We start from the raw sequence: 26,060 nt of genomic DNA, 5'->3' as shown, positions 1-26,060 counted from the left end.
AGTTTATGTGCATAGAATTGTTTGTAATATTCTCTGATGATGGTTTGAATTTCTGTGGAATCTGTGGTGATTTCCCCTTTATCGTTTTTTATTGCATCTATTTGGTTATTCTCTCTTTTCGTTTTTATTAATCTGGCTAGTGGTCTGTCTATTTTGTTGATCTTTTCAAAAAACCAGCTCTTGCATTTATTGATTTTTGAAGGTTTTTTTTGTGCCTCTATCTCCTTCAGTTCTGCTCTGATCTTAGTAATTTCTTGTCTTCTGCTAGGTTTTGATTTTTTTTAATCTTGCTCCTCTAGCTCTTTCAATTTTGATGATAGGGTGTCAATTTTGGATCTCTCCACTTTTCTCATGTGGGTACTTATTGCTATATATTTTCCTGTAGAGACTGCTTTAAATGTGTCCCAGAGATTCTGGTATGTTGTGTTATTGTTCTTGTTGTTTTCAAAGAACTTCTTTATTTCTGCCTTCATTTCATTGTTTATCCAGTCAACAGTCAAGAACCAGTTGTTCAGTTTCCATGAAGCTGTGCGGTTCTGAGTTAGTTCCTGAAGTCTGAGTTCTAGCTAGGTTGCACTGTGGTCTGAGAGACAGTTTGTTGTGATTTCAGTTATTTTGCATTTGCTGAGGAGTGATTTACTTCCAATTATGTGGTCAATTTTTGAATAGGTATGATGTGGTGCTGAGAAGAATGTATATTCTGTGGATTTGGGGTGGAGCGTTCTGTAAATGTCTATCAGGTTTGCTTGTTCCAGGTCTGAGTTCAAGCTCTGGATATCCTTGTTAATTTTCTGTCTGGTTGATCTGTCTAATATTGACAGTGGAGTGATAAAGTCTCCCACTATTATTGTGTGGGAGTCTAAGTCTCTTTGTAAGTCATTAAGAACTTGCCTTATATATCTGGGTGCTCCTGTATTGGGTCCATATATATTTAGGATCGTTAGCTCCTCTTGTTGTATCGATCCTTTTGCCATTATGTAATGTCCTTCTTTGTCTCTTTTGATCTTTGTTGCTTTAAATTCTATTTTATCACAGATGAGAATTGCAACTCCTCCTTTTTTTGCTCTTCTTTTGCTTGGTAAATTTTCCTCCATCCCTTTATTTTGAGCCTCTGTGTACCCTTGCATGTGAGATGGGTTTCCTGGATACAGCACACCGATGGGTTTTGGCTTTTTATACAATTTGCCAGTCTGTGTCTTTTGATTGGTGCATTTAACCCAGTTACATTTTGGGTTAATATTGTTATGTGTGAATTTGATACTGCCATTTTGATGCTAGCTGGCTGTTTTGCACATTAGTTGATACAGATTCTTCCTTTTGTTGATGCTCTTTAGCATTTGGTATGTTTTTCAAGTGGCTGGTACTGGCTGTTCCTTTCTATGTGTAGTACCTCTTTCAGGAGCTCTTGTAAAGCAGGCCTGGTGGTGACCAAATCTCTGAGTACTTGCTTGTTCACAAAGGATTTTATTTTTCCTTCACTTATGAAGCTCATTTTGGCTGGATTTGAAATTCTGTGTTGAAAGTTCTTTTCTTTAAGGATGTTGAATATTGGCCCCCAATCTCTTCTGGCCTGTAGGGTTTCTGCCAAGAGATCTGCTGTGCGTCTGATGGGCTTCCCTTTGTGGGTGACCCGACCTTTCTCTCTGGCTGCCCTTAGCATTTTCCCCTTCATTCCAACCCTTGTGCATCTGACGATTATGTGTCTTGGGGTTGTTCTTCTTGAGGAACATTTTTGTGGTGTTCTTTGTATTTCCTGGATTTGAATATTGGCCTGCCTTACTAGGTTAGGGAAGTTTTCCTGGATAATATCCTGAAGAGTATTTTCCAGTTTGGATTCATTCTCTCTGTCACATTCAGGTACACCTATCAAATGTAGATGATTTTTCTTCATATAGTCCCACATTTCTTGGAGACTTTGTTCATTCCTTTTTGCACTTTTTTCTCTAATCTTGCCCTATCATTTTATTTCATTGAGTTGATCTTCAACCTCTGATATCCTTTCTTCTGCTTGGTCAATTTGGCTGTTGTAACTTGTTCATGCTTTGCAAAGTTCTCATGTTGTGTTTTTCAGCTCCATCAGTTCACTCATATTCCTCTCTGCATTGTCCATTCTTCTTATCATTCCTCAAATCTTTTTTCAAAGTTCTTAGTTTCTTTGAATTGAATTAAAACATGTTCTTTTAGCTCACAGAAGTTTCTCATTACCCAACTTCTGAAGCCTGATTCTGTCATTTCAGCACACTCATTCTCCATCCAGCTTTGTTCCCTTGCTTGCGAGGAGTGTGATTCCTTGTAGGAGGCGAGGTGTTCTGGTTTTGGGTGTTTTCCTCCTTTTTGCACTGGTTTCTTCCCATCTTTGTGGATTTATCCACCTGTCGTCTGTGTAGTTGCTGATTTTCAGACTAGGTCTCTGAGTGGACGTTCAGATTGTTAATGATGAAGTTATTTCTGTTTCTTAGTTTTCCTTCTAACAGTCTGGCCCCTCTGCTTTAGGACTGCTGAGGTGCACCCCAGGCCCTGCTTGCCTGGGGGTCACCTGCAGCAGCTGCAGAACAGTAAGTGTTGCTACCAGTTTCTCCTTCTGCTATCTATGTCCCAGAATGATGCCCACCAAATGTCAGTCTGATCAGTCCTTTGTGAGGTAACTCTTTGGATATACAGGATTCAGGAAGCTGCTTGAGGAGACAGTCTGTTCTTTATAGGAGCTCAAGTGCTGAGCTGTGAGCTCCGTTGTTCATTCAGAGCTGCTAGGTAGGTATGTTTAAGTCTGCTACAGCAGAACTCATAAACCCCCTCTTTTTTTTCTGTCCCTGGGTGTTAGAGCTTTATTTGTGAGTTTCCGTTGCGTTGTTCCCATTTTTTTTTTTTTTCCAGGGCTGTCCTGCCCTGCAAGAAGGCTTCCTAGTCAATGCCTGCAGAGGCTTTGCTGAGCTGCTGTGGGGGTCCACCCTGCTGCTGGCTCTGCCCTGCTGCTGTGTGTATTTCTCTGCAGTCCTGTTTATATGGGTGTGGTTAGAACTGCCTCAGTAATGTTGGCCCACCTCTGTAATGGTGGACTCTCTTATGGTGGGTTGCCTTGGCAATGGCAGGCTGCGTCAGCAATGACAGATTACCTCTGTAGTGGTGCAGTGCCTCAGTAATGGCAGACGCCCCTCCCCTACAGAGCTGTGCTTGCCATGAAACTCTCAACCCTGAGCATTTCCAATTGCTGTTTTTGTTTGTTTTTTTGTTTGTTTTTGTGGGTGTGGGACCCACTGAGCCTGATCACCTGGCTCCCTGCCTCAGAGCCCTTTTTTTTTAGGTTGAACGGTTGACTCTCTCCCAGATGTTCCAGTCGCCTGCTGAAAGGGTGCTGGGATCTGTGTGATTTCCTGTGTGGTGACCCACTGCGCTGGCTGAAACAACATCGCTGCCCGGGAATCTCCTGGCCTGGCTTTATGTTTCAGTCTGGTTAATCAGATGAATGGGCTAATCTGCCTTCCCGGATCTCCAATTGCTAGTTTAACAGGGCAACCAGACCAGTGTATTTTGTATGGAGAGCCACTGCACTGCAGCACCGGCTGAAACAGTCGCGTTGGCCGAAACAGGTGTGCCGGCCAAAACAGCCATGCTGGCGACCTGTGGGGCTCCTCCACCTGGGAATCTCCTGGTCTGTGGGCAATAAAGATCCATCTGGAAATGTGGCATCCACTCACCCTCTGTACTTTCACTGGGAGTTGAAATCCTGAGCGGCTCCAACAGCACCATGTTGAATCTTCCCAGTAATTGTGTTTTTTAAAAAGTTCAGTGTTTGTGTCATTCATAGGGCATGAAATGTTGCCTTACACATATATGTGCACAATGTGGGAGTAATAAATTAGAGAAGCGGATGAGAATGAGAAGGTTGGAGATGAAACACTTGCCCTGCCTGATAACTCCCTGATGCCTCCCACTGTCTGCCAGGTGTCCACCAGTAGGAAAATCTGTTAGTGTACTTAAATACAGATTTTTTTTTTTTTTTGAGAAAGAGTTTTGCTTTTGTTGCCCAGGCTGGTGTGATTTTGGCTCACTGCAAACTCTGTCTCTGGGTTCAAGTGATTCTCCTGCCGCAGCCTCCTGCCTAGCTAGGATTACAAGTAGGCACCGCCACGCCCAGCTAATTTTTGTATTTTCAGTAGAGACAGCGTTTCACTATGTTGGCCATGCTGGTCTCGAACTCCTGACCAGCCTGGCTAGCATGGCAATCCACACACCTCAGCTCTCAAAGTGCTAGGATTACATGCATGAACCACTGCACCCGGCCCAAATACAGATTCCTACACCCTGTGGTAGACAGAATAATGCCTCCCACCTGGCAATATATGTCCCTAACCTAACCTCAGAAACCTGTGAATATGTTACCATACACAACAGACAGGACACTGCAGTTATGGTTAAATTGAGACTCTTGAAATGGGATGATGATCATGGATTATCCTAGTGGGCTCATTGTAATCACAAGCATCCTAACAAGAGACAGGTCCCAAATTGAAATGATGAGCTTTGAAGACGGTGGAAAGGACCATAGGCCAGAGATGGTGGTCTCTGGAAGCTGCAAAAGGCAACAAATGGATTCTCCCATAGAGTTTCCAGAAAGAATGCAATTCTGCTGACTCTTGATTTTAGCCCATATGACCCATTTCAGACATCTAATCTCCAGAAGTGTAAGATTATAAATTTGCATCATTTTAAGCCATTTAGTTTGTGGTAATTTCTTTTCATAGTAGCCATAGGAAACAAATACAGATCAGGCTCAAGAACTCATATTCTCTGGGTGGAACCTATAACTGCCTTTTAAGTAAGATATACAGTTGACTATTATGCTCAACATTCGAGAGCCTCTTCTTTAAAACTCTGTTCCCGGCCAGGCGTGGTGGCTCATGCCTGTAATCCCAGCACTTTGGGAGGCTGAGGCGGGTGGATCACAAGGTCAAGAGATTGAAACCATCCTGGTCAACATGGTGAAACCCTGTCTCTATTAAAAATCAGGCCGGGCGTGGTGGCTCAAGCTTGTAATCCCAGCACTTTGGGAGGCTGAGGCGGGTGGATCACGAGGTCAACAGATCAAGACCATCCTGGTCAACATGGTGAAACCCCGTCTCTACTAAAAATATAAAAAATTAGCTGGGCACCATGGTGCGTGCCTGTAATCCCAGCTACTCAGGAGGCTGAGGCAGGAGAATTGCCTGAACCCAGGAGGCGGAGGTTCCGGTGAGCCGAGATTACGCCATTGCACTCCAGCCTGGGTAACAAGAGCGAAACTCCGTCTCAAAAAAAAAAAAAAAAAATACAAAAAATCAGCTGGGCATGGTGGCATGTGCCTGTAATCCCAGCTACTCAGGAGGCTGAGGCAGGAGAATTGCCTGAACCCAGGAGGCAGAGGTTGTGGTGAGCCAAGATCACGCCATTGCACTCCAGCCTGGGTAACAAGAGCAAAACTCTGTCTCAAAAACAAACAAACAAAACTGTCTTCCCTTTCTGTGCAATTAAACTACCCAACGTTCCATTCCCTAAGTCCAGGTAAAACAGAGAGGGCCAGGTATTGTGGCTCATGCCTATAATCCCAGCACTTTGGGAGGCAGAGGCGGGTGGATCACGAGGTCAAGAGATCAAGACCATCCTGGTCAACAAGGTGAAACCCGGTCTCTACTAAAAATACAAAAATTAGCTGGGCATGGTGGTGCATGCCTGTAGTCCCAGCTACTCGGGAGGCTGAGGCAGGAGAATTGCCTGAACCCAGGAGGCAGAGGTTGCGGTGAGCCGAGATTGTGCCATTGCACTCCAGCCTGGGTAACGAGAGCAAAACTGCATCTCAAAAAAAAAACCACAGAGACCATTTGTTTAATAAAATTTATCATGTATGAATGCAAAACTCTGAAGGCCCTCTACTCCACATTCAAACATAAAACTATGTTTGAACAATGGCATTCTGCTATGGACTGAAGTGAATACCCCTAAAATTCACAGGTTAAAGCCATAACCCCCAATGTGACTGTACTTGATGACAGGGCCTTTAAATAGGTAATTAAGGTTAAATGAAGTCCTAAGGGTGGGGCCCTAATTCAGTATGACTGGTGACCTCGAAAAGAATCTAGGACACCTGGCATGTGCAAGTACAGAGAAAAGGCCATTTGGGAACACAGAAAGAAGGCAATCATCTACAAGCTAAGAAGAGAGGTCTTAGAAGAAACCAAACTTCTTGACAGCTTAATCTTGGACTTCCAGCCCTCAGAAGCACAACAATATAAATTTCAACTGTTTAAACCAACCAGTCTGTTTTATTTTGCTATGGTAGTCCTAGAAAACAAATGCATGTTTGTAACCCAAGTTCCTATTGTTTCTACTTACCCAAAGGGTTAACCTAATTGTTAGGATTTCCATTACCGACCACTTATTTTCTACTCATTAAGTACCACTGATCACGCTAAGGACTTTTCTTCTATAATGCCCCCAACAATTCTACCAAGGTGATATCATTTTCTCTGTTTTATAGATTATAAAACGGGGACTCAAGGAGGTTACACTTGGATAAAGAACATGCACAGACAAGCAAGGGAGTTAGGACTCAGGTCATCGCCTGAACAATCCCACTCTGATACATGGCTTACCTCATTACTGACACTTGCTGAGCCCCAGCTATGTGCCAGGTATTATGAGATGAGTGGGAGGATTGCTTTTGGTCTCAGTATTACCCATCACTAAGCAAGGCTGTCAGGAAGCAAGGGGAAATGCGGTAACTGGGAGTTCAATATACGAATTGAGCAGATGAAGATGCATGTGTATTTCTTTATTATAATTCTAGATCACTAAGCAACAGTCACATTATTACCTGGATTCAACGGCTGTTTCCACAGTAATAACAGTTTAAACAAATGAACCAAAAAAACATAATGTGGGGCCTAATGGTTAATGTCAATGATTACAAGACACCTGCAGTCATAGTGAGCATGTTTATTATTTACAATTCTTGCAGAAAGTAAATGGAAACCAAGTGAAGATGAGAGTAGGCCTAGAATTTGAGTAACGTATAGCAGGGCATGGCTTCCTTAAATGCCCTTCTGATATCCTACTGCCTGGGAGCCAGCAGCTGTATAAAGATAAACACAACTGATTGGCTTTAACTCTCCTGGAATACATCTGGCGTCACCTTTAGCCTTAGAGACCATTAACATTTTGGCCAGGTCTTTAAGTTGCTCATTTGATTTCCCCCAGATTTTGACTTCTGATAATGAAAGCCAATCACATTTGCTAGCTTAAAGCAATTTTTATTTGTCACTGTGGAGAAATAGTGTGGTCCAGATTTTATGCTGAATATAGGAATCAAAAATTGGGTGTTTATTTCTTGATTTCTCATTGATTCACTATATTTTTGCAAGTCATTTAACATCTGCATACCTATTTCTCAATTGCTTCGTCTGGGAAATATAATTTTTTAAAATTCATAAGCTCCTCAAAAGACTATGAATTCCTCTCTTCCCCATTGTTAATAGACGTCCGAAATGTTGTTTCTCTCCTCTGAGGCCATACTAATTATTATTTTATCTTGTTTATGTAAATAAGACTGCATGTAATGCTTTAAAAAAATAATAACTAGATACAAGAAGCCATTTGAAACCTTAAAATATAAAAAGGACAATGAAAAACAGTAACTCTGACCTCATGATTAATGATTTGAGCATTAAGAAGTCAAAATAGCATGATTGTAAGTTTCAGAGTCTTCGATCTAAACTTCAGATTATGAAACATAATATCATAAAATGTTACTTCAGAATTCTAAAGTATACTTTCAAGTTAGTCTTAATACAGCTTTGATCTATTTGGTATATGGTTGTTCTCCCACTATCCTAGTGCCTAAAATTCAAAGAAGTGACATAGTTCATAATCATAATGGAAAGAATTACAAGATTATTTTAAGATTTAAAAAATGTAAATTGCTTCCTTCGTCATTTTTGGCAACAGCAACATTGATTGGTTTGGTTATAGCATCGGTACTAATCCAAGTTTTAGTGCTGTAATCAGTTTCTGGATATTTCTAGGTTTACAAATAAAAAGCAATTTGTGTAAATAAACTGTCAAAACTTCTAATCCTTTCAGTTGTTTATAAGTCATTTTTACTTGGATAGTTCATCATCAGCAGAAATCCTGCATTTATCAAATGAAAACACCTTTCTTCCAGGCAAGCTATTTTCTTCTCCTGACCCCAGTATAGGCTGCCCTTGATAGTTTTTCAAAAAACCTGGATTCCTATTTCAACTTTCTCCTTTTCCTATCGCATTATTTTCATCAGGCGCAACATTTACCAGATGATTTCATTGTTCCAGATGAAGTGCTGGATACTGAAAATACAGAGAAAGGAAAATACAAAGCTCTTGGATTTTTCATATATTTCACTATACAGAAAGCTACCAAGTCCTCCCAGTTTTTCCTTTCAAATGTCTGTATCATGCTGCCATTTTGACTTGTCTAAATCCTCAACACCTCATACATGTATTAATATAACATCTACTTCAGAGCCAAGTTTATTCTTTGCTGCCTCTGTTTCTCTCCCCTATCTTCGGTACTCCATAAAATAATGTTGCATACCATTGTTATGCTAACTTTCCTTTGGGCCTTTGTTTTTGACTTCTTTGCTCAAAAGTCAATCATTGTTAATGTACTATATCTGGCTTCAATATTCACTGCAACTGACCAAATAAAGTTGTTTTCACTAACATCCAAAACATCAATTCCAGAGTCTCCAGCTTCTTGCTATCCTATTATTCACCATCAGAAAGTTGACTTCTTGGTGGCTTTGTTCATGTTTTTGTTTCCCAGATCTGTAAGGGTAGTCGTGCTTTTTTGAATGTATGTAAATTCTTAACATCTCCTTAGCTAAGGCTCAAATTCAATATCTAACTAGTTCCAGCTTCATAGGATATCTATGTCTTCAATATCAACGTAAGGTTTTTAATGCATAATTTAATATTCTTATATAGACTAATATTAGTCTTCTTCATTTTGCCTATATGGTCTCCATGGCAGAATCCAGTGAACTGTCCTTCCAGGTTATTTACCATATACACATGTTGGTTGGGTGCAATAGGCTCCAAAGAAATAGATACAAAATAAACACTTTCCCAACATCATGATTCACTGAGTGAAGTTATACATGTTTCCAGGTCTCACACATTGTGGCTTTAATTACAGGCAATACAGACTACTGAGGTTTAACTAGAAATGAACTTCCTGGCCGGGTGCGGTGGCTCAAGCCTGTAATCCCAGCACTTTGGGAGGCCGAGGCGGGTGGATCACGAGGTCAAGAGATCGAGACCATCCTGGTCAACATGGTGAAACCCCGTCTCTACTAAAAATACAAAAAAAAAAAAAAATTAGTTGGGCACGGTGGCGCGTGCCTGTAGTCCCAGCTACTCAGGAGGCTGAGGCAGAAGAATTGTCTGAACCCAGGAGGCGGAGGTTCCGGTGAGCCGAGATCGCGCCATTGCACTCCAGCCTGGGTAACAAGAGCGAAACTCCGTCTCAAAAAAAAAAAAAAAAAAGAAAAGAAAAAGAAATGAACTTCCCTGTGGTAAATTCACAACATTTTCCTTTTTTTATTTCCCACTTATTTTATCTATCCTGTTGTTTGGATTTCTTGATTGGCTCATATTTATACACCAGTGACTGTTGCAATCTCTCATTTAATTGAAGTGTGCATTCTCAAACGCTTTCTTTACTCCACTAACACGTGGGTTTGGGTCACGTTAAATATAAATGTATGTTGTTAAAATGATTGAGAGACAGAGTTTAAATCCACAGTTTTTCTTTAGCAGGAAAAAAAAATGCTTCTAAACTGAACCTACAACCTTACAGCTGCAGGCCTTGGTTTTGAGGATACCATTCTAGAAAGAGGATCTGAAGATGGATATATTGAAAAGCTGGAACATGGAGAATGTTTTGTTGTGAGTGTGCATGTGTGTGCATGTGGATGTGTGAATAATGACAATTATATGTTATAATACTGTCAACATGTAAGTCTAAAAAATGTATAGGCATTAACCAGAACATGAAATGAGAGCAAGTCCAGAGACCTGAAGAGCCTATTATTTTACTTGCCTGACACTCTACCTTAAGCCTGCTTGATCTAGCTCCTCCATTTTACTCCCAACCAGCATCTGTAAATTGTTCCCACTCTTTTAGTGTTTTGATTATCCTTAGTCAAGGTTCCTGTTCCACCAGCAGAGAAGCTAGAATGCTTTCATACAATAAACAAGCAGCATGTCAGCCAGGGAGCCCACCCTTTTTGCTCTTTGACAAGTGACACATGTCATCTTCTTGACACTACTATCAGCTGCATTTCCATATGGCGTGCTTCACATAACATCTCAGGCAACGTCATGCCTTACTCCTTTTATAAAAGCCTTTTGCCGTTTTGTTCTGATAATTGAACAAAGAGTGAAAATAAAAGATCACTAAAACAAATGGTTTTTAAATTCTCTTCATTTATTATAATCCAGAAAAATGTTCATGGTAAGTTGTGTTTAATCAGTATACACAGTTTTCACTCTCTAAATAAAAACATTCAATAAAATTTTACATAGTGCTGCTAATAATTTTGGTTTTGACTTATGCATAGTAGTTAGATGCAAAAAGCAGACAGATATGGAAAAAGGTGAATAATTATGTCAGGCTCTAGTAGAATAGCTTGGGATAACTTGACAATGCTCTCTTTCAATATTAAGTGATATGAGGAGATGAAACTAGGCAAATACAGGTTTGTTGTAGCATCTGGGAAGGGAAAAACACAACCTAAAGAATTGTGTTGATTAAATTACTCACACATTTTTCACAGTTCTAAATGAGCACCTGTTCTGTCCAATTTTAGATGACCATGCTCCATTTCCTTTGGTAGTATAACCCAAATAATAATAAATACCATGTAAAACTCCAACCACAATGTCCCAATGCTGATGTAGATGGTTAAGGTTGAACTTCAAATCCCACAAGGCTTCAGGACCAAATGTCTAAGGCAGGAAACAGTGTATCACTGCTCTTAAGTATTTTGTTAGATATAGAACAAATCTGAGCTTCTACTTTTCAGCACAGATTACAATTAATTCCAGTAATTTTAAAGTCTTTTGAATAACACTTAAAACATTACTTTATAATCATCTGATATCTAAATATGCCTTAAAATTTCAATGTTACTATCACGGAAAATACATAATATTAAAATGTAAAATAAAATATTTATTTTATACAAAACGATGCCATCAAGTCACTTAATAAATACCATTTTAGTTAAGATTTACTTTCCAAATTGCAGTAGGAATGAAGAAATTCTATAATTACAGACATAGAAGATAGATAATCCCTAAAAATAACAAAAGTATGTACTTACATAGAACACTTTGTAGCATTACCAAACATATGGTATCCTACTTGCTTTTTGCCTGTTTCCTCATCTGTAAAGTGGGACAATGGTTGTACTTGCCTTATTGTTTCCTCAAATAAGATGTGTTCACAAATGTATGCAAAATACTCAGAACACTGTTAGGCACATAAAAGGCATCATGTAATTATTAATTATTAATTTTACCTACATAATATATATAACAGCAAGAACTAAGTAATTTAATATGAAGCACTGATGTGGTTTGGGTTTGTGTCACCAAATCTCCTGTGGAATTGTAATCCCCAATGGTTGGAAAAGGGACCTGGTGGGATCATGGGGGCAGATTTCCCCTTTACTGTAAAAGGCATCATGTAATTATTAATTATTAATTTTACCTACATAATATATATAACAGCAAGAACTAAGTAATTTAATATGAAGCACTGATGTGGTTTGGGTTTGTGTCACCAAATCTCCTGTGGAATTGTAATCCCCAATGGTTGGAAAAGGGACCTGGTGGGATCATGGGGGCAGATTTCCCCTTTACTGTTCTCATAATAGCGAGCCAGTTCTCACAAGATCTGGTCATTTACAAGCATGTAGCACCTCTTCTCTCTCTTCCTCCTCCTCCAGCCAGGTAAGACAAGACATGCCTGCTTTCCCTTCCACTATGATTGGAAGTTTCCTGAGGCCTCCCCAGTCATGCCACCTGTAAAGCCTGCAGAACTGTGAGCCAATCAAATCTCTTTTCTTTATAAATTACCCAGTCCCAGCTATTTCTTTATAGCAGTGCAAGAATGGACTAATATAAGCACTTTACGCCTGTTACATAGTGAGAGTTCACCATGAGTACTAACAACCAAAGAAGCAGGTGATGGACATTATTACTCTCATTTCATAGATGAAACTGAAGATTAAGATTCAAGCAAAGCTTCCAGAGGTCATACAGCCAGTGCTCCAAAGAGAGAAGGTAAAAAACATTAGATTAGGTCTTCCTGTGTGCTCTGTTAAAAGCGTTAAAACATTCACAGTTTGCCTTTAAAATTTCTCTAGAATCTTCCATTTAACAGCTCTCCTCAACCCCTCCATGTATCTCTCCTATTTGTTTCTGTGAGTATTAGGGGTGACAGTTTGTCTTAGACAGGAAATGCGCTGCTGCGCCAACTGTGGCTCTGCACTCACATTAAAGAGATTGTTTCATTTTTGGTTTCTATGGAAATGAAATTTCTGAATTTATTGCTGGGTTTGGAAATGTTTTTTCTAGAGGTTGACAAGGCTTTTCTTCACAAAAATGGAGAAGCTGTTCTCTGAGATCTGCTTTTACCGAAGTGGATCAATGATGAAACTAGCCAAATCTGAACATCAGAAGGCTTTCCAGTCTATCTCATGCATGATCTCTACAGTTCTGAGAAGCAAAACTATAAAACATTGTAAAACAATAAGGGCATATGTCTGGCGTGTGAAGGGGGTGTGTGGGGGTGTGTGTGTGGGGGATACACGCACATGTGTTTATGGATAACAGTTGTAGGAATGAATGAGATTGGGGGTTGGGGATACGTATGTATGTCTATGAAAGCTTAATTATTTCTGGGCAATGATGAAAAGGTTTTACTACTGACCTTTGTAACTATGAAGGTTTCTACACTTGACCTGAGCTTGGAAAAAAAAATGGAGAAGCTGACCTGGGCTTTAGGATTGGCAAGTTAAAATTTAACATAATTTGGGTATAAGGAAGGGTCTACTATTTCCTAGAAAATAGATGTGCTGCTTCTGAACATTGCTTGATCTAAGAAGCATTTTTTTTCCTATTTTATTTTTCTGTTAGAAATATACATTTAAAACACTTTCGTGTCTTCGGTTTCACCTTCCTTCCAAAGAGACATATTTTTAAAAAATCATCCACATATTTAATAGCCCATTCATTTCTCTAAGCTTCTAGGTAATACTAGAAGATGTATGATGTCCCATTGAGAACAGGAATCCCTAAAATAATAGTCTGTTGATTTGGTTTCAATAGGGGAATATTATAATGTCATCCTTGAGCTGGGAAACAAGAAACCACCTACCACTAAACAAAATGTGGTTTTGAGCGAGCATCTGCAAAAAAGAGCAAATGAATTAGGGAGAGCACACAGGAAGATCTAATCTATTTCTGCTGTGAAAATACAAGTTAGAAAATAAAAGCCAATAAAATGCACACTAGTTGCACTATCAGTTCTCAGAGAACTAATGCTGGTGTTCACACTGTCTATTTTAAAAAGCCTACAGAGCATCTGGCTTCTGAATCCCAGCCACTCCAGAACTGAAATCTCCAGGGATTTTAATTTCTGAATTTATTTTTAGGTAATCAGAAGTAAGACATCTAGCACATTTATTTTCTCTAAGCAAGGCTGATGCTAGTTGAAGTAGAAAATTTCAGTTCATGATTAAGGAATTTGGTCACTGGACACTAATAGAGACAGCGTCATGCATCCAAAATCATTCTCATGAAGAGCCAGGCTCCACAGAAGTATTTCTTCCTGACTGAGCTCTTTGGATTTGGGGCATGGGAGAAGGATGCATTGTCAAGGAATAATAAGCTCTGTTATGATGCCCTCATTTTTGCTATCCCTAATTTTATTAGTAGGAGCTGAAGAGAGTGATGTAAGAGATGCTTTTTTTCCTTAAAGAAACTCAAAGCTGCACTAAATCTCTATTCATACTCTACAATCCAAAATGTGTGTGCTTGCTTCCCATTTGAGAAAAATGCTTACTGTGTAAGCTTTAAACCAAGGTATGGAAAATTGGACTCAGTTGTGATGTGGAAGAGGAAGAGCAAAATTAGCCTTCAGCAAACATAGAAGAAGATTATGTTTGGATTTTTTCAGGCAACCACACCTTTTTGTATTTCCTGTCACTCACGTTCTTGTTTGTCTCCTGCTGTTCTCATGAGCTCACATGTTAACATTCATCTTTCTTATTTTGGAAGTTGCCTCTTATGATCTGAACATTTCTGGCTTCCTGCTACCTATCCTGTGTCCTTTGCTTTCTGTATGGTCCAGTCTTTGAATGATATGACTTAATGGATGATGTGGTTTTGTTGTGTCCCTACCCAAATTTCACCTTGAATTATAATCCCTGTTTAGCAAGGGCGGGGCCTGGTGAAGATAACTGAATCATGGAGGCAGTTTCCCCCATACTGTTCTCGTGGTAATGAATGAGTCTCACAAGATCTGACGGTTTTATAAATGGGAGATCCCCTTCACAAGCTCTCTTGCTTGCCATCAGGTAAGATGTGACTTTGCTCCTCATTTGCCTTCCACCATGATTGTGAGGTCTCCCCAGCCATGTGGAACTATGAGCCCATTAAACATCTTTTCTTTATAAAATACCCAGTCTCAGGTATGTCTTTATTAGCAGTGTGAGAACAGACTAGTACAATGGACAATGTATTTTCCATCTAATAAAGGAATTTTGCTATTCCAGCGTAACTCTTTGCCTGGATGGAGTAAGATATTTGGTCTTTCTGTCCTCATAGTCTGTGCTAAATTTAGCTGGCTCAACCTCTTACCCAAAGCAAGAGTTTCCTCTAGATTACTTGAGCGATATAGTGTAAAGAGCACTGTTTACAATAGCAAAGACCTGGAACCTACCCAAATGCCCATCGATGATAGACTGGATTGGGAAAATGTGGCACATATACACCATGGAATATTATGCAGCAATCAAAAATGATGAATTAGTGTCATTTGTAGGGACATGGATGAATCTGGAGAACATCATTCTCAGCAAACTGACACAAGAACAGAAAATGAAATACCGCATATTCTCACTCATAGGCGGGTGATGAAAAATGAGAACACATGGACACAGGGAAGGGAGTACTACACACTGGGGTCTATCGGGGGGAATAGGGGAGGGACAGCGGGGGGGCGCTGGGGACGGATAGCCTGGGGAGAAATGCCAAATGTGGGTGAAGGGGAGGAAGGCAGCAAAACACACTGCCATGTGTGTACCTATGCAACTATCTTGCATGTTCTGCACATGTACCCCAAAACCTAAAATGCAATAATAAAAAATAAAGAATACAGGATCTGCGATTAGACCACCTGAATTCATGTCTCAGGTCTAATAGTTACTACCCATCTTGCGCTGCTCATTTGAACTGTCTGTGCTTCACTTTTCTCATCTGTAAAACTGGATCATAGTGTCAACTGGATAGGATTTTGACGAGAATTCAGTAAGTTAACACATATAAAGAATCATTCCAGATAGTGTGCCCACAGAAAAATATTCAATAAATGTTCCTTTTAAAAAAGAGCTTTTCCAGGATTTAGTAAACCAAGAGTCAGGAATGGAAAATAACATATGAAGTCATCATGGAATAAATGGCACTTATCCCCAAATAAACCCCAAGCCTGCTTTACTCTTTCTCTTCCAACAAGTCACGCTCACTCTTGGGAACTTCTTCTAGCCTTTAAAAGCAGTAAGCACAGCTCTGCAGGTCCAGAAAGTGGCTTGGCCTGCTTAGCTTGGGAACCAATGATGCCTCTCTTCAACCGAAAAGAGCACCTGCACAGATGACACAGGAGGGTCAGTGCCTCAAAGTCTGTCCCTTAACAAAAAGATGTCAGTGAACCCTTTGTGCCCACGCCAGGGCCCAGATAAACATTTTAACACTCTGACTGCGAACCTGATCTCATTTTGCATTCTCTCTTCTTTACCTTCCCTCACTTCACTGCTCTCTCTGCCCATCTCCAGAAACAGATTCTGTAGAGGTACATGTTCTCTTCCTCCAGAGAATAGAGCAGGAAGGACAGGAGAATGGAGCAGGGAGAACACAAGGCATGAGAGTGGCCACAGCTCTGGGTGGGTCAGGTGCCAGGCCCTGGGTGCGGGTCACCTCCTTGTCTTCCAGCCAGGTATGTCCAGCTGTAGCCATGGCTTGTATGTTCTCAGGGGCTCAGAATCTGGCTTTAAGACATTGTATCCAATGACATAAATTACAAAGCATTGGCTGCCTTGCTACTTTACACAGATGAAGTGTTCCTAGCCCACAGCCTTTGGGTATCAGCTGAGAGATGGGGGCTTTCCAGAGCACAGGGAAGGGTTGGCTTTCGATAAACAGCACTTATGGAGGAAGACCTTGTCAGTGGCCCACTGAAGCCCAGCTCCCACACATTTTAATCAGAAGGGAATTTTCAGAACAACTCTTCAAGACTGCTTCAAAGATAAAAGCCAGGGAGCCGGGTATAAGGTAATAGGGAGAATGTGGGTTGTTCACCTTTTGGAAGGGCCCCATCTCCTCTGCCATACTGGCTCCTTGTTAGGATGCTTTGCTTCTGACTTATTAGAAATACGTAAATGAATGTCAATTCCTGTAGTTGAATCTGTGTCTGGAGTGATGTTGGCTAGAAATTCTATCCCACTCCCCAGACCCCCCTAGGTGGCCCTGATTTTCCCTGAGTGAACGACCTAAATATTTCTCCTAAAGGGTGAAATTACAGTGATCTCTCAGCATTTAACCATTCTGTGTGGTCCTGCTTCTTCTGTTTACTATGTTCTTTATTGTAAACCTCATCTATCTTCTTGTTTGGGTTTATTCCAAGTTTGCTAGACTTGAAAGTTTCTAACTGGTTTTTTATTGCTCTGTGAAATTCTTTGTCCATTTTTCTTCTTCATTCAGAGGTAGCTCACTCTGATTATGAACGTGTTTCTGCTTGAGATCTCTCTCTCAGGCTCTCTACCATGCCAGGAAGAGGAAGGGTGGGTGAAGAAAATGAGGGCAGTAGATTGGGACCAGTTTCTTGAATTGGGTATAAAGCCCTAACTCACCTAACTCACTCTAGCCCTTTCTCTGTATATTATTTGGGGGTTGCCCACATATTTTGGGCAGCCCTTAAATAGTATACAGTAAGCAGTATAATAAACAGTATACATATATATATATTATTTGCTCCCTCTGAATCCGGGAGAATGTGGAAGGAAGGAAATATTGTTTGCATTGCTCACCCTCCACTGTATTTTCTGGGGCATCAGTGCTTCAATGTTTTTAAAAAGCACTAGATTTTAGGAAGTCTGTATATCTATACTGAACCACAATATGCTTCCGGACAACTTCCTGACACTGATCTTACCTCTGGTTTCTATCACCCAATCAAATAGTCCACCTTATGATTTCACATGACAGGTTTTCACACCCTTAATACTGATTACCTCATGCCGCTGCTCACTCTCCGTTATAGGCTAAACGGCTCCTCTCATAACATGATTTTGGATGTATAACCTTTGCAGAGACCTTCTTTGGTAAAGCTCTGGTCATTGATGGGCTCATTTTGTTTCAAAGCAGATGAGCCATGTTTCTTGGGTGGTTCTCTACTCTGCTCTATGCATATACGCAGTGGAGCATTGTTAACCCAAACATGAGATGGTTTCACTGGAGGAGGGAGCCATGGTTTTAGGTTGGTTCAAAGACTCAGCATTGAAGGAAACTGAATCATATAATGAGTTAGTCCTTTCCAATTCTTTTGCTTATATCAAGGAGTAATCTTCAGTTTACTGCTATCTTTCTGCTACTGGCAAACACATTTCCAGCCAAGATCCAGGGGTCCTCAGGCTCACAGCATTAGGTAGGAATATCTGACAGGAATTTAGGGTAATTGTCTTATTTCAATTTACAGTAAGGACATAAGATTTTTTTAAAAAATAAGTATGTTCAGATATTTGGAAATTCAGTAACTTAACAAATAAAAAGTTTTAAGCAGAGTCTCAAATGAAAAAACAATGGTATTTAAATGCCTGAAATTAGGAAAAACTTTAGTAGGGAATTCCAAAAACATGCTTTTCCTAACAATATTAAGCAATAGGAGAGATACAGGTGTTGATATTGCAGGGGAGGATTAGTTAGCTGATATGAGATCAGGAGATGAGATATAAGAGGCCGAGGGAAGGATGAGCCGAGATTAACCAGCTACATGTCTGTGTGGCGGAAAGATGGCATGAAAGTCAGCTGGCAGGGAAAGGAATTCAGGGAGCCAGACCACCAGCGCAATGGGGACAGGGAGGAGGGCAGAGCCCAGAAGCAGCCCTAGAGCCAACACATTTCCTTTTTGTATCTAAACGTCTGTGTACATTTTCTTTTCCTAAATAAAATGGTAAATTTGTGGTCGAAAAAACTTTAAAGCACACATTAAACATACAATCTTTCATAACTCCAACATCCCAAAATAGTCAATGTTAACATTTTGTACATTCCTTTTTGATTTCTTAATGAAAATGGTGGTAATACCAATAAACATCTTCCCTCCATAAATGTATTGCAGATTTTCTTCTGATGACAAAATTGAATTTTGTTTCTAGACATTTTTCCCTAAAATAAATCTGAAGTTAAGAAACACTTGGCAGAAATTCATACTTGCTGAATGACTAATTTGTCTCTGTAAAAAAAGAGAACTTTATCAATATATTTAATCACTTAAATAATGTGTTCTAAAAGTACTATTTTTCTTCATTTTGATATTTTTGCAGAATGTTGATTGTGAAATAAATGTTTAATAATATAACTTCCCAGAATGTTTACATGATATTTCATAGCAGGGAACCATAATTCAATTTTTGCTTCTTTTTCATCAATTCAAATATTTCAGGATGTCAAGCTTGATATAAATTTGTGGGAGTATACAGTTTTTTCAATGAGAAGACTACAGAACCAACAGCAACTAAACCCTACTAGATAGTTACATGGAAAAATTCAGGTTTTCTATATAAAGTAGTGGATTCTACTTTTAAAAGTTAACTAATCAAACATCTTAAAATAAGTGCTCCAGTTAAAGGCATTAAGAAAACTCCAGTTGAAAATGTTTTTATTTTATTCATGTAAACTGGACTCACAGCCTTTTATTTTTCTGAGATGATCAGGCAGACTTTTTAAAAAAGTTAGTTTCCTCAGTGGTGCTTCTGTTATTGAAATTACCAGTTATTATCATTTTGTTACAGACATAGATGGCTATGTACGTTCTTACATATTTTAAGGAATTGATCATTCAAGATATACTGCTATTTTTTGATTATATAAATTTTTGGAATTTCATGTAATGTTTATCTTGTTTGCTTGAAACCTATTGAACTGTTTCTGTAGCATGTAAAATGTGCTTTACAAAAACTTAGTACCTAATTATATCAAAAGCTGAACAATCTAACATTTGGCAAGTCTACCAATGGAGCCCTATGTAGCTAACTTATAGATAGGCTCTACAATATTAGAATGTTCATGATTTAGTTGCAACTAAATTTTGTTACGAAAGCTCCTTATTCTTCATTTTTTCTAGTTAATATTGAATATTCTCGGAAGCCCTGAGAGCACACAGGGAGAACTGGATCTGAACTAGTATCATCAAAATTAGGTCCAGATATCAAGTATAGTGTGACTGAGTATACATTAGAAATATCCCTTGGACACTGAAGAACTTTTAACCACTAATTTTTACATAAACTCATTTTCTGAAATTATTCTAAAGGAAAAAAATGAGCTTAATTCTGGACTTCAGCAGAACATAACATAGGGCAGGTAAATTTGATAGAAAAGTAATCAGAAAAATAAAATGAGAACAAGGGGTTGTGGAGAGACAAGTCCCCATGGATTTGTTATATATAAAAAACAAAAATGAAAACTATTTTAGGTGGAAAAACCTCTAAGGTAGAAGGACACAAACTCTGCTTTTAGATGCCTTACAAGGACTTCAGGAGTCTGAAGTCCAGAAAAGTATGGTCTGACAGTAGAGTGTGACAGAACATGAATCAAAACCTGTCCTAATTTTGAAATTCAAGGATGCCACTTCAGAATGATTGGAGATAATCAAAAAAAGATAAATTAAGTAGCACTTCACTTCCCTTTCTTCTACTTAAATAATAGAAATAATGTGTGATTTCTCACTGAAAGGTAAAGAGGAAAGGAATTATAGGGAAAAGAATGTTCAAATGCCAGCATGTAGAGTATCTAAGAATAAGTAAAATATTCCTAACCAACAAAGCAACAAACAGATTCACACATCACTAGAGCAAGAAATATCATTTGAAATTCAATTTGAAAACCAGAATTATATTTTTTCATTTACTAAAAACATTTCATCTAGCTGACAGTGTTTTTGTCAAGATTCATGTTTCTCCCATGGTTGATATTTGCAAAGCACCTTGTGCTTTTTGGTAGGAAGGATTGATAAGTGAAAACTAAATCAATGTCTTAATAAATAACTTTAAAAAAGTACAAGCTTCAATTTTAAGATCTATCTTGGTTAAGAAAAAGTATTCTTGCTTTTGAGATTTAAGTTTTGCAAGTATGTGCTATTTGCCTACAATTCATTGCTAGTACAAAACACAGAAATTCTGTTCTGAGCCAGGCAACATTATCTGGTGGTTTCCAAACATGGATGCGTATCAGAAGTTCCAGGGAGGCGGGAAGTGCTTTCAAAATACACACATTTTCAGGTTCCACTCCAAACACACAGCATATGAATTTCTAAAAGATTCTGGAACTGTTAGGTTTACAAAATTCTCTAGGTATTTACGTAGAGCAGACAGGTTTGAGGTTTAGAGGTGGAGTCCATCCTTAACTTCAAATACCCACATCATGCTTGTTCTCTATGCATTAGGTAGCAGTAGAGCTTACTGTAGAGAACTTTCATCTCTATCTCCAACCACAAGATAAACTGGGTACAGACTTAAGGTATCAATTTCCATCTCAAATTATCCTCTGAAACAAAGCAATGATTTGTAATTTTTAAAATCTCCAATTATATTATGAAATTCTTTATAACAATTTCTATTTGATTAGTCTTGGTATCATAAGCATTTAGTATAAGCTTTTGAAAAATCCAGACAAATCTAGTATCACTTATTTATAGAACAAGTATACAATAGTAAATAAAGAGATAAGAAACCTTTCCTGGTGGAAATTCTAGATTCTAGTGAAAGGGACATCAATAAACTCAGAAACAAATAAATACCCAGGATAGTTGAGAATGCTTTCAATTTTGATATGATTAAAATTCTTATTTCTCCTAAATTTAGTCAACTCTACAAGCCATTTATTTCATGCCTTCAAGAACTTCATTTAGCTACATGCTCACCAACTGTTCATTGAATGTCTACCAGGCTCTGAGCAGCACTGGTCAGCAGCAGACCTAGAGCCTGCCCTCACAGAGCTCACAGTCAATCTTGCAGGGTGCAGTCAGTAAGGAAATCATTTTACAAATACATAACTACAAATTGTGAGAAGCACTTTGCAGGCAAACCTACTGGAGTCGTGAAATCACATAGCAGAGTGGGCAGGGTCTAGTCACAAAGACAGCAGGAAATTCCTCTGTGCAATGAGCTCTGAAATTCGACCTACGCTTAAGAGTAAGTGAAAATGAAGTAAAAATGCATTTTTCTGAAGATGAGTTATGGCTGGATGAAAAGGAACACATTGAAGTGGTCAAAAGTATGGCTAGGAGTGAGGTCAGCAATGAGCTGACACTATGCATAGTGCAAGCCATGGCTGGGTTTTTATCATAAGAGTTACAGGACCAGATTTGCATTTGATGTCAATGGAGGACAGACTGAAGAGCAAAGCAGAGACAGACTCAGATGGGTTTATGGATAAACCACATTATTGGATAAAGCCTCATTACTTCCAAGGCTACCTTTCACTGGTAATCTAGTGTATGAAATTAAAGTCCTGGCATTTTCCACATCAAAATGGAATAATTAATAAATAGAAAAGTTCGATTAAAGAAAGAAATAAAGAGTAATTTATATGCCATTACTTAAGCCAATGGCTTCTATCAAATACTTTTAAATATATTTTCCATTTCGCATTCTAATTTCTAGCTGTATGTTCCTTTTTTGGAACCTTTAACATTTAATTTTTTCTGACTAAAGAAAGCAATAGACTTATAGAGGTCCATTCACAATTGTGAGGGGTTGTATATAATGTTTCTTTGGCTATCTCTCACCAGGTGAAAGTTAGCTTCAGCTTATCTTCATCAGATAAAATTTCTATTTGTACCTTTCAAGGGCAATTTCAAAAGTATTCAATAAAGTAGTCATTGAATATCAGTGATCCAAGAAGTCTTGACTTCAGCATTTGACAAAAGAGCAAAGAAAGCCTGAAATATCAGCTTTGCTGGATGACATTTACGTGTCAAGCTTCCTTTTCTTGACTGTTGAAAAATGTTATTTTATTATGAATTTGATTACATTTGATCTTGTTTTGACTGTCTATAAAGAATGTTTCTCTGCTAACGCTAGGAGAAACACAAATAAATTGGAAGGGCATCACCTCCTAGAATTACTAACAAATGCTGAGCTAAGTCACATCATCACCAGTGCTGGTTTCAAGGAAAGAAGTATTTCAATGGCTGCCTTTAATTCTGTTTTCTTGTGCTTTTAGAGGAAGAGAGATTTAAATGCCAGACCATCATTTACATGGAAAAGTTTTAAGTTGGCAGTAACATTACCTCAAACAGGAAGGAACCTGGAGATAGATGACAAACTCTTCTCTGGCTACCTCAAATCTTCTTGAATATTTAGGCTGTCTGACATTACTTTTGTCTTTTGATTTCCTCTGTCATTTGTGCTTTTTTCTAACATGATACCTGTCTGCCTGGAATGGTCTGCTGCTCTATTACTTCTTTAAATGTCTTCTCAAAACTAAACTCTGAGAAAAACAAAACCACCTATTCTGCCAATTCGAATCTATTTTGTGCACAATTCCCTTCATGCTATATTCTTCATTTCCTTACATTGGGCCCACCTGTGGAAAAGGATAGTAACTGTGTTGACAGTTCATAATATGTTCAGGTCACCATCTGTCTTCATTCTGCATTTATTAAAATTTTCACAAAGCACATCTCAAGACATCAAAGTAATAGTGATAACACCAGCTGGTTGGCAGGCAGGGGTCTGTGAGGAGGACTTACTGTTAATGGGTAGAGCAGTGGTTTTGTTCAATGCTTTGCTTATCTACAGCTATAGCTTTTAATTGAGATGATCAATGTTTCAGAGTCATGAATAATCAATGTCATATGGTCTTTCACCTATCCATTCATTTATTCACTCATTCATGTACTTATCCAAGTATTTGCTCAGTATCTTTTATAATAAGCACTCTGCTAGACTCTCAAGATTACAGGCTAGGTACATAAGACAAGGTTCCTGACTGCCTAGAGTTTGCTCTAGTGGGGAGGGGGGCCATGATAGATATTAATTGAACAGTCTCACTGATAAGGGTATAATTACACATTGAGAGAAGTACTTGGAAAAACAGGAACACCATGGTTCTATACGCCTAGGTAACAAAAAAATTTAAGTAGACTGGTGGAAAGGTGGGGAAGAAGCAGCCAGAGAAGGATGTTTTCCTCAGGAAATGACAAAGGAGAGATCTAAGAAAAATGCCAAGGGGTACAAGAGAGTTGGACATGTGTTTTAGACAGAAGGTATAGCATGTGCAAAGCTTATGTTGCAGGGAATATACCTCTTTCAAGGCCAATGCCAAAAGTGACTGCAATCAGCAGTAAGAGAGACGATGGTGTGAGATCATCTCTAGACTGAGGCAGGCATAGGGCCAAGTCAGGAGGCCATGTGGGCCTTGTTGAAGACTGGGTCTTCATCCAATGATAAACCATTAAAAAAAATCACTGATGGAAGTGTGAGAGAAGAAGCATCAAACTGAGTTTCTGAAAAGAGCCTTTTGGCTGGAGTATGCAGATTGGAGGCACCCCGAATGCTAACATTTCTCATAATTCATTTAGAATAAGAAATGGAATGTTGCTTCTTCTCATGCCTGAAAGCTTTCAAACTCAGGGTATGATGTTAATGAGGTCTAAGCTGTGATTTTTTTTTTTCATCTTCCCCAAATTCCTATCTAATGGGTCTGGGGACTCATGCCCTAAAAATATAACTTCTTATCCAGTGGGGTTTATTTCACTCTGTGTATTGTGACTTGCTTTCCAATCTGACTCTGGCATAAGATTATGTAACAAAGAAGAAAATCAAAATATTTTACTCCCAAAACATGTTTCTTTGCCATATTTTGAGATGGCCCTGTAAAGCTCTCCCTTGTTGGGGGAAAATTTGCATCTATAAAGAATCACTATTCTGTTAAAGAACTAGATCTTTTTCTTCCAGGCCCTCCCAATCCCGAAGAGATTAACTGAGAGTCTAACACCTTTTAAAAGTCTGAGTAGGGAACATTTGCCATCTATTATCTCTAATAGATTGAGTAGAAGGCTAGAAGACTTCAATAGAACTTTGGTCTCCACAATCTTTCATCTTAACCTAAACATTTTCTTTCTTTTGATCCCAGGTCTTTAGAAAAACTCAACCAATTGTCAACCAGAACATGTTTAAATTTACCTATGGCCTGGAAGACCCTGCTTCAAATTGCCCCACCTTTCTGGACCAAACTAATGTATTTCTCAAATGTATTTGATGTCTCATGCCTCCCTAAAATGTATAAAACCAAGCTACACCCTGACCACCTTGGGCATATGTTTTCAGGGACTCTCGAGGGTGGTGTGTCCCAGGTGATGGTCACTCATATTTGGCTGAGAATAAAACACTTCAATATTTTAGAGTTTGAGACTTTTCATTGACAATAATTCAGCACCCAATGTGGGGCCTCAGAGAAGTCTCAGGACCCCAAAGTAGGTTCCCAAACTCAGAACTAAGGAACCAGCAGAGGCCCATTGAAGCCTACACAATTGTATGCTTCTCTTCTGGTGGAACTGCTAAGTCTTCCTGAAGCCTGGACCTCCTTTTGGTTGACAGTCCTGAATTTATTCTGAGCTTGTTTTTCTCCTGGGAAGTTATTGTTTAAGGATCCCAATTCTAGTCCAAAGATGCATTCTAAAGGGTCTTCTCTATTGCTTTTTCTCCCAAAATTTATCTCAATTGGCTTGTCTGTGTACATTTGTGTGAGGAACTGAACTGCTGTTTTCATAGGTAAATGTGAGATTAAGTTTCCTCAGCTCTGAAGAGAAAGGGCATTTTGCTCCTTCCAGACAAAAGCCAACCTTAGGTGACTGGGGACCTCACGGAGTATCTGGCAGATTGACCACTGACAACATGCAGCAGTCCTACAAGGAAATTTCCAACAAAAATTAGTTTTTTAAAAAAACGTCTTGTCTATGAAACTTATAAAAGGGATGATCATCCAGTGTTTTGAGCCCTCTCAGTGGGAACAGACCACTGGAGAGACAAACTGAGATATGTAAGGGGATGGGAATGATTCAATGGTGACACACTATGGAGTCTTGCCTGTAAGCAGCACACACTGATTCACCAGACAAAATTCCTAGGCCACAGCTTAGCTCCTCCTTTTAAGAAAAAAAAGGTATAAAACAAATAATCAAAGAATAAGGAGAATGACTCCCTTTCAAGCACTCTATATGTTTTATAGCACTTCTCCTTGACAGTGTTTATGTAAAGTGGAAGTAATATGGTCTTTGTGCACATTTGCATTAAGGCGAATGAGCCCTAAGGTTGACCTGCAAACTATAGAGATCTGAAGTTCTCTTTTTTCCATTTTCTTTTCTGCCTGCTTTAAATCTGCTGTTACTTTTCTACTGGGATAAAAACCAATGCGTAGATCTAACAAGTTTTTTTTTTTCTAAGTTAGTGAATTTGTGTTTATGTCATAGCTAAAGTTCTAAAG

General features: G+C 39.0%; 1 protein-coding gene and 2 non-coding genes across 33 annotated transcripts in view; 2 read left to right on the top strand and 1 right to left on the bottom strand.

The window, feature by feature from the left end:
- The window catches only part of MAGI2 (membrane associated guanylate kinase, WW and PDZ domain containing 2), a 1,508,583-nt gene that overhangs the window by 1,177,718 nt on the left and 304,805 nt on the right, over positions 1–26,060 (bottom strand). The gene's annotated exons all lie outside the window — the stretch shown is intronic.
- Positions 12,721–12,800, top strand: LOC118143997 (small nucleolar RNA U2-19). The gene has a single exon (XR_004728470.1). It is a non-coding gene; the product is annotated as a small nucleolar RNA U2-19 (small nucleolar RNA).
- Positions 12,979–13,048, top strand: LOC118143996 (small nucleolar RNA U2-30). Its single transcript, XR_004728469.1, has one exon. It is a non-coding gene; the product is annotated as a small nucleolar RNA U2-30 (small nucleolar RNA).

Source organism: Callithrix jacchus, chromosome 11, assembly GCF_049354715.1.
Source record: "Callithrix jacchus isolate 240 chromosome 11, calJac240_pri, whole genome shotgun sequence".
Lineage (NCBI taxonomy): Eukaryota > Metazoa > Chordata > Mammalia > Primates > Cebidae > Callithrix > Callithrix jacchus.
Note: the sequence above shows the minus strand (reverse complement) of the source record. Positions and strands in the feature narration are given on the sequence as shown.